General features: G+C 36.0%; 1 long non-coding RNA gene across 1 annotated transcript; it reads right to left on the bottom strand.

Moving 5' to 3' along the window:
- Positions 1–520: 520 nt before the first annotated feature.
- Positions 521–7,422, bottom strand: LOC132342286 (uncharacterized). Its single transcript, XR_009490602.1, has 3 exons — positions 7,192–7,422; positions 6,959–7,120; positions 521–618 (listed from the first exon to the last, which is right to left on the bottom strand). It is a non-coding gene; the product is annotated as an uncharacterized lncRNA (long non-coding RNA).
- Between the last annotated feature and the right edge of the window lie 468 nt (positions 7,423–7,890).

The raw sequence follows: 7,890 nt of genomic DNA, 5'->3' as shown, positions 1-7,890 counted from the left end.
TCCAAATGTGCTTTATTTGTAGAATGTCAATGCAAAAACTTTTTGGTTGAGTTTCAGGTCCTGAAAACAATCTTATTAAACACAGTGGCCATCCAAGTGCAATTTAAAGATCCCCTGGCAATTTTCAAAAGGAGCAAGGATTAATCCCAAATCCTGGCCAATATCAATAAAACTGCCTCTAATTTCCTCGGTCCCGTTTGAGCTACTGTCAAGAGCATAATAGCTTTCTCCCATTAGCATACATAGTTTCTCGCATACATAGTTAACTCATTACTTTGTAAAGCATCTTAAAGTACTTTGAAATACCCCAAGTATGAAAACTGCTATTTAAAAACAATTCTCCGCTGTTCTGCACCATATCAGAATAACCTAGCTAGCCCACCTGAAATAACTCTAATGACTCTTAAACTCAAGGCTTTACAAAAAGCCTTTTTTCTCCACTAATTCCAAATAAAGTAGATGGTATCATGTAAATTACTTTCAACCCTTATCTCATTAGCCTGCTATAGCTTACCCCGTGTTTGAAAATGACCATGGGTGATGTAAGTCCTCACTTTGACCACAAACATCTTGAAAACAGGGTCTAATTTTGTATCCTCCAGAACCAAATCATGGTACCTTAGAAAAGTAGATAATAGACATTTGGTAAAAACATTATTATTTATTTGTTAGTCCTTTCAAACATGTGTCCATTCACCTATACTTCACATGTGGAAGTCATGAGTCAGGCACTAAGGATAAAGAAATAGATTTTTAAAATAAGTAAATAAAAGATAAATAAATAGTTTGATTGATCCTCAGGAGCTCTTCCAATAATGTTGGAAAACAGAAATGAAAATTGACAATAAAGTACAATCAAATTCATAGGAATCCTAAACAGAGGGTCTATGGTAACACGAAGGAGTAACTGGAGCTTTACAGAGGATTTCCTGGTTGAGAGACACCTGAGGTGAGTCCTTAGGGATGACTGAATAGTAGTGATGCCAAGTAGAGGAAGAACATCTCTTGCAGACAGAAGAGAATAAGCAAAGGCTGGCAGTTCAGAGAACTGCAGGTACTTAGCATGACTAAAACAGTGTTCTCAGTGGTGGCAGGACCGCCCCCTAGGGGATGCTTTCAAAAAGCAATGGAGATATTTTGGTACCAGGTCCCATTGAGTAGTGGGTACTACTGGCCTATAAATGATAAAGAGCCAAGGATGCTAGATATTCTGTAACAGGCAGGCCAATTCTGCATACTGAAAATTTGCCCCAAGTTCTGTACAAGTTTGGAATGTCCCTTCAGACATTCATGTCAATGGAAAACTCGTACGAAACTCTCTTGGTTTAGAGCCTAACCTCATGTTACATATAATATGAAACATTTTTGCAGAATTTTAATGTACACTGAATTTGCCAGGAATGCAATCCCCACATGAATCAAAGAAAGATTGTACTTCACCTTTTTTGGAACTTTATCAAGAGTTATTCACCATTTCAGAAAATAACATCGATGACGCCACATATTTCTTGGTATTTGAGTTACCAATTCAGCCACCTGTGTCAATCCATATCTATAGTTATCATAATCAAGGTGATTCTATTTATAAGCACAAGCATCTGAAGATTTCATTAAGTCCAAGCATTTTATATTATTTTATTATTTATCACTTTTCTTTTAATTTTCCTTCATATTATAATTAAGGCATTTAAAGCATTCTTTGCACAGATAGGTTTAATTTATGAGTTTCATTTCAGGATAGTAAAATTGTGTTACAAAATGCTCAGTGTAACAAAGAGAGCTTTAGATTGCAGAGGAGAGGTGGGCTGGTGTGTTGATAGCATCTCTTTCCCTAAAGACCTCAGTAGTTACACATGAACCTCTAATTGCCATGAGATGTTCCCAGTTCTAAGAGTCTGATTATGGTTTAATGCTTGCTGGAAAAATAAATGAGAAAAATCAAGTTAGGGGACCACTTATTTTTCCCTGCATGAAACATTTTAATGTGATTTTGCACTTACATTTCCCTGGCTATTTCAGCGACATAAAAAGCTAATCCCATCTCAGGGCCCAAGTGAATAAATTCAAGAGCATTTTTTATTTTAACTTCCCTAATTGGTCCTTCAGCATCATTCAGAGATGGTAACAATAATACCAATATAAATAAGCTAGCATTTATTAAGCACCTACTACATACTAGGTACTATGCTAAGTATTTTTCATAGGTAATTTCTTACTCTTGCAATTAACTTGTAAAGGTATATACTTTTATTGTCTGTTTTATAGATAAGCAAACAGAATTAAGTGACTTCTGAGGCCACACCAGCTTTAAGTGCTGGAGGCAGGTTCTAAGACCAGATGCGCTGGGATCCAGAACTCATAATATTTCCAAGATACTAAGCTTTGCATATGCGAAAATAATTGTTTTCTCTTCTAGGTTTCTATAATTTCTCAATTTTAGACAGAGAAGATTTCAGATCGACAAACTGTAGCACACAATTCAAATCTACTCCCACTTGAAGCTGTGGTAGGAAAATATTCATATCTAAAAAGAGAACGTGACTAACTACTCAGTGATTGCTACAGGACGCCATGAGAAAGTGACAAAATTATAGGCTGCTCTCTGAACTGTTATGAAAGCATATCAGATATGAATATATTGGTGTGGATTTGTCAATGAATAACTAGTATTACTCCAGATTTGGAATCACTGAATAGATGTTATTTGGCCTACCTCTGAAACTGCCCAACATCGACTGAATATGGAACATGATCATGACATACAGAAAAAAGAAGTAGTGCTTGAGCATGTCCTCCTTCAGAAGAAAGTACTTTTTCTTGATCTCTATTAAAAATGTAAAAAGAAGATGCAACAGTGAAATCTTCACCATCTGAAGTGAGGGATTCCTTTATACCAGAAATAAGTTACCCATCACAAATACTATGATAAGTAGCTCCCTCTTCTTGTTCAAAACATTTAGAACAAAGATTTCAAGTTAACGATGAAAGAGATCTGAAACATATTACCTTTAAATTTGCTCTAATACACAGAAATGAAACACCTGCTAAGTTTTACTTTGATTTCATTTGTTTTTTCACTTAAGAAAAAAACTCTCCAGATTAATCTTCCTTATCATCATCGTCACTGTTCACATGTAGAAGCAGTGGCATTGAACAGAAAGATGGCTGGTTTGGTTTTCCCAGAGAAATTTAAATTGCAATTCTGAGTCTGGATGGGAAGCCTGGAGCAAGCCACTTTTCTTTCCTGCACTTCATTTTCCTTATCTGTAAAGGGAGGATTATGCCACCTATATAACAAAACCATGCCAGGCACATAGCATGTATTCGATAAATGGTAACTATTACTGAACATGGTAAGTGCCAAAGAGGAGAAGAGGCATAAAATATGGCCACTGCCCTTGAGCAAGCTACAATCTACTTGGAATAAAAAGACTCATACATAAGAGATAAATGATAACAGAATGTGGAATATACGAATTGCAAAATGAGTTAGACAAGAATATTTTTATAAATTTATTTTTTAATTGAATGACAATTGCTTTACAAAATTTTGTTTTTTTCTGTCGACCTCAACATGAATCAGCCATAGGTATACGTATGACATATGTCCCCTCCCTCTTGTACCTCCTTCCCATCTCCCTCCCCATCCCACCCTTCTAGGTTGATACAGAGCCGCTGTTTGAGTTTCCTGAGACATAGAGCTAATTCCCGTTGGCTATCTATTTTACATATGGCAATGTAAATTGAAAAAAAGTCCCACAGGGAGGACCAGGATGGTTTCATGGATGGGCAGAGCCTGGGTTGAGTCTTTGAACATCATTGGGAAAAACAAGAAGGTGTTTCCAACATCAGGGCTGGTATCCAGTAGGCATAGTGCCTGGGGTCTCAAGTATGTTTAAAGGTCCATGAAATCTTTTCATTTTAATTTCTTTTAAAAATCAGAAGAGATGAATATAATAACAATGAATGCATAATAATCAACCCAACCTGGATTATATTTGTCTTTATAATAACACAGTCATAAAATATAGTTGTTGTGATTTTTCTGGTGAAAGAAAAACTGAAGGCAGATATTCCCTAAGTCCATGTCAGTCATTCTGCAACCCTGCCAGAGAGAGGACTGGTAAACTTTTTCCAGAATTTCTGTCACTATGCTAATAACTTACTCTTTGATATAAACTAAATGTATCCCCCCAAATTCATATACTAAATTCACATTCATAAGCACAATGTGATTGTATTAAGAGGTAGGGACTTTGAGGAAGTGCCTAGGTGATGAAGGTGGAGTGCTTTTAAATCATATTAGTGCCCTTATAAAAGAAACCCCAGGTTTAGCACCTTCCACAATGTAAATTTACAGTTTTCTAGAAAGTGGGCCCTCATCACTCACCAAATCTGCCAGCACCATGATACTGAACCTCCCAGCCTCCAGAACTGTGAGAAATAAACATTTCTTATTTATAAACCACCCAATTTACCTGCAGCTAACATAATACTCAAAATACTCAACAATGAAAAGCTGAAAGCCTTCCTACTAGAATCTGGAATAAGACAAGGATACCCACTCACAACTTTTATACAACATAGTATTGAAAGTCTTAGCCATGGCAATAAGACAAGAAAAGTAAATAAAAGATGACCAAATTGGAAGAGAATAGGTGAAATTGTCATTATATGCAAATGATATACTATATATAGAAAACTCTAAAGACTCCACATAAAAACTACTAGAACTGATAAATGAATTCAGTAATTTCACATGATACAAGATTAACATACAGAAATCTATTGCATATCTTTACACTAGCAAGGAAAGGGAAAGTAAAAAAAAAAGCAATCCTTTCAAAATTGCATCAAAATAGAAAACAAAATACTTAGGAATAAACTTTATCAAGGAGGTAAAGGACTTGACTGTTGATAAACACTGATAATGGGAATTGAAGATGATTCAATAAAATGGAAAGATATCCCAAGCTTTTGGATTGACAGAATTAATATCGTTAAAATGTGCATACTACCCAAAGCAATTTACAGATTTAATGTGATCTCTATCAAATTACCATGAATTTTGAAACAGAACTAGAAGAAATAATGCTAAAATTTGTATGAAACCACAAAAGACCCAGAATGCCAAGGCAATCATGAGAAAAAGAAGAAAACTGGAAGCATAATCTTCCAAGACTTTAGACAATATTACAAAGCACAGCAATTCAAACAACGTGGTATTGGCACAAAAACAGACATATGGATCAATGGTACAGAACAGACAGTTCAGCAGTAAACCCACACACCTATGGTCAATTAATCTTTGACAAAGAAGGCATGAATATACAATGCAGAAAAAGACAGTTTTTTCAGCAAGTGGTGTTAGGCAAGTTGGACAGCCACAGGCGAATCAATGAAGTTAGAACACACCCTCACAACATGTGCAAAAAATAAACTCAAAATGATTGGAAGACTTAAATATAACACATGGTACCATATAATTCCTAGAAGAGAACATAGGCAAAACATTCTCTGACATAAATCATAGCAATGTTTTCTTAGGTCAATCTCCCAAGACAATAGAAATAAAACCAAAAGTAAACAAATGAGACCTAATCAAACTCATAAACTTTTGCACAGAAAATGAAACATTAAGCAAAATGAAAAAACAACCTACGGACTGAGAGAAAATATTTGCAAATGTTGTAACTGACAAGGGATTAATTTCCAAAAATTATAGACAGTTCATACACTTCAATAACACAAAGATAAAAATGGGCAGAAAACCTAAATAGATATTTCTCCAAAGAAGACATACAGATGGCCAATAGGCACATGAAAGATGCTCGACATCACTAATTATTAGAGAAATGCAAATCAAAGCCACTATGAGGTATCACCTCATATTGGTCAGAGTGCCCATCATCAAAAAATCTATAAACAATAAATGCTGGAAAGGATGTGGAGAAAAGGGAACTCGCCTACACTGCTGGTGGGAATGTAAATTTGTACAGCCAATATGGATATGGTATGGAGGCACCTTAAAAAACTAAAATTAGAGTTACCATATGATCCAGCAATCTTACTCCTTGACATATATCTGAACAAAACTATAATTTGAAAAGATACATGCACCCCAATGTTCAGAGCAGCACTATTTATAATAGTCAAGCTATGGAAGCAACCTGAATGTCCACTGATAGACATGGCTAAAAGGATGTAGTGGATATATAAACAATGGAATACTACTCGGCCATAAAAAAGAATGAAATACTGGCATTTGTAACAACATGAATAAACATAGATATTATCATACTAAGTGAAGTAAGTCAGAAAGAGATAAGACAAATACTATACAATATCACTAATATGTGGAATCTAAAATATGATACAAGTGAACTTATTTATAAAACAGAAACAGACCCACAGACATAGAAACAAACTTATGGTTACCAAAAGGGAAAGGGGATGAAGTAGGGATAAATTCAGAGTCTTGGATTAGTAGATAACCATATATAAACCAGATAAACAACAAGGTCCTACTGTGTAGCGCAGGGAACTACATTCAGTATCTTTTAATAAACCATAATGGAAAAGAATATGAAAAAGAATATATATATATATAACTGAATCATTTTGCTATACTCCAGAAACTAATACAACATTGTAAATCAAATATGCATGCATGCTCAGTCTCTTCAGTTGAGTCCAACTCTTTGTGACCCTATGGAGTGTAGCCCACCAGGCTCCTCTGTCCACAGGAATGGATTGACGTTTCCTTCTCCAGGGGATCTTCCTGACCCAGGGATCGAACCCAGGTCTCCGGTATTGCAGGCAGATTCTTTACCATCTTAACTACTGTTTGTGAATCAAATCGGAAGCAACTGTACACTAGATAACAAAACTGACTGTTATTTCAAAGGAAAATTTTAATAGCACACAAGAGTCTCTCTTTCAGTTTATTGAAACTTACCTGTCAGTTTACCTCATAAAAATCTTCCATGCTTCCCAACATGGTAGTCTGGCTTCCCAACGACTCCAAGGACTCAACCCACAGGGATCCAGAAACACACGGTCCCTCTTCGTGTCTTGGGCTGTCACCAGATGCTGAGTGAAACATGTCATCATTTCCCTTCTGACAGAAAAAAGAAAAGGGGCAGTCAGAGCCACTGACTGCAGTCCCTGGTCGCTACCTAGATAACTTACCAGCACTGGAAAAGAGACAGTCCTACCATCCACTAGAGAAAGAAATAAAACCACATTTCAGAATTCTCTCTGGTTTATGTAAAGAGCTCAAGTTATCTATCTTGTTTCCTCCGTGGTTTCAAAAATGAGGATCATGTTTCCTCACTTGCTGTCCTCAAATACAAATAGTATGGTAAATTGATAACTGGGTAACATAAATCAGAGTCTTGTGTCTGAATTCTTTCTAGGTGAGAATCATAGAATTTCAGAACCAAATGAGGTCACAGGCAATATCAAATCCAACCATTTTATTCTGTTTCTGTCTCTAAGTTTATAACTAACTAAATTCAGTGAACTCTGGGAGTTGGTGATGGACAGGGAGGCCAGGCGTGCTGCGATTCATGGGGTCGCAAAGAGTCGGACACGACTGAGTGACTGAACTGAACTGAACTGAACTGAAAATAGCCCTCATCAGATTTTCACCTCTTATTCTTCCAGTCAGCCTTGTCCTCTTAGGCCATGATGATGTTCCTTAGGCTATTTTGTGTCTTCCCTTCTTTTGCCTATCCTGTGATGCCAGTGCTCACCAGGTTTTTAATTTTATTTTTTTATTTTCTGACACTACAGGTCAACCTGCAAAAATTTTAAGGACAAATTTTTTTCTCCAAAAATTTTCCTTTCTTCAGCATAATCCTTCCTTCATAATGGAGGGTGAAATTA

Source organism: Bos taurus, chromosome 15 (genome assembly GCF_002263795.3).
Source record: "Bos taurus isolate L1 Dominette 01449 registration number 42190680 breed Hereford chromosome 15, ARS-UCD2.0, whole genome shotgun sequence".
Classification (NCBI taxonomy): domain Eukaryota; kingdom Metazoa; phylum Chordata; class Mammalia; order Artiodactyla; family Bovidae; genus Bos; species Bos taurus.
This window is presented reverse-complemented; position numbering and strand designations above follow the sequence as displayed.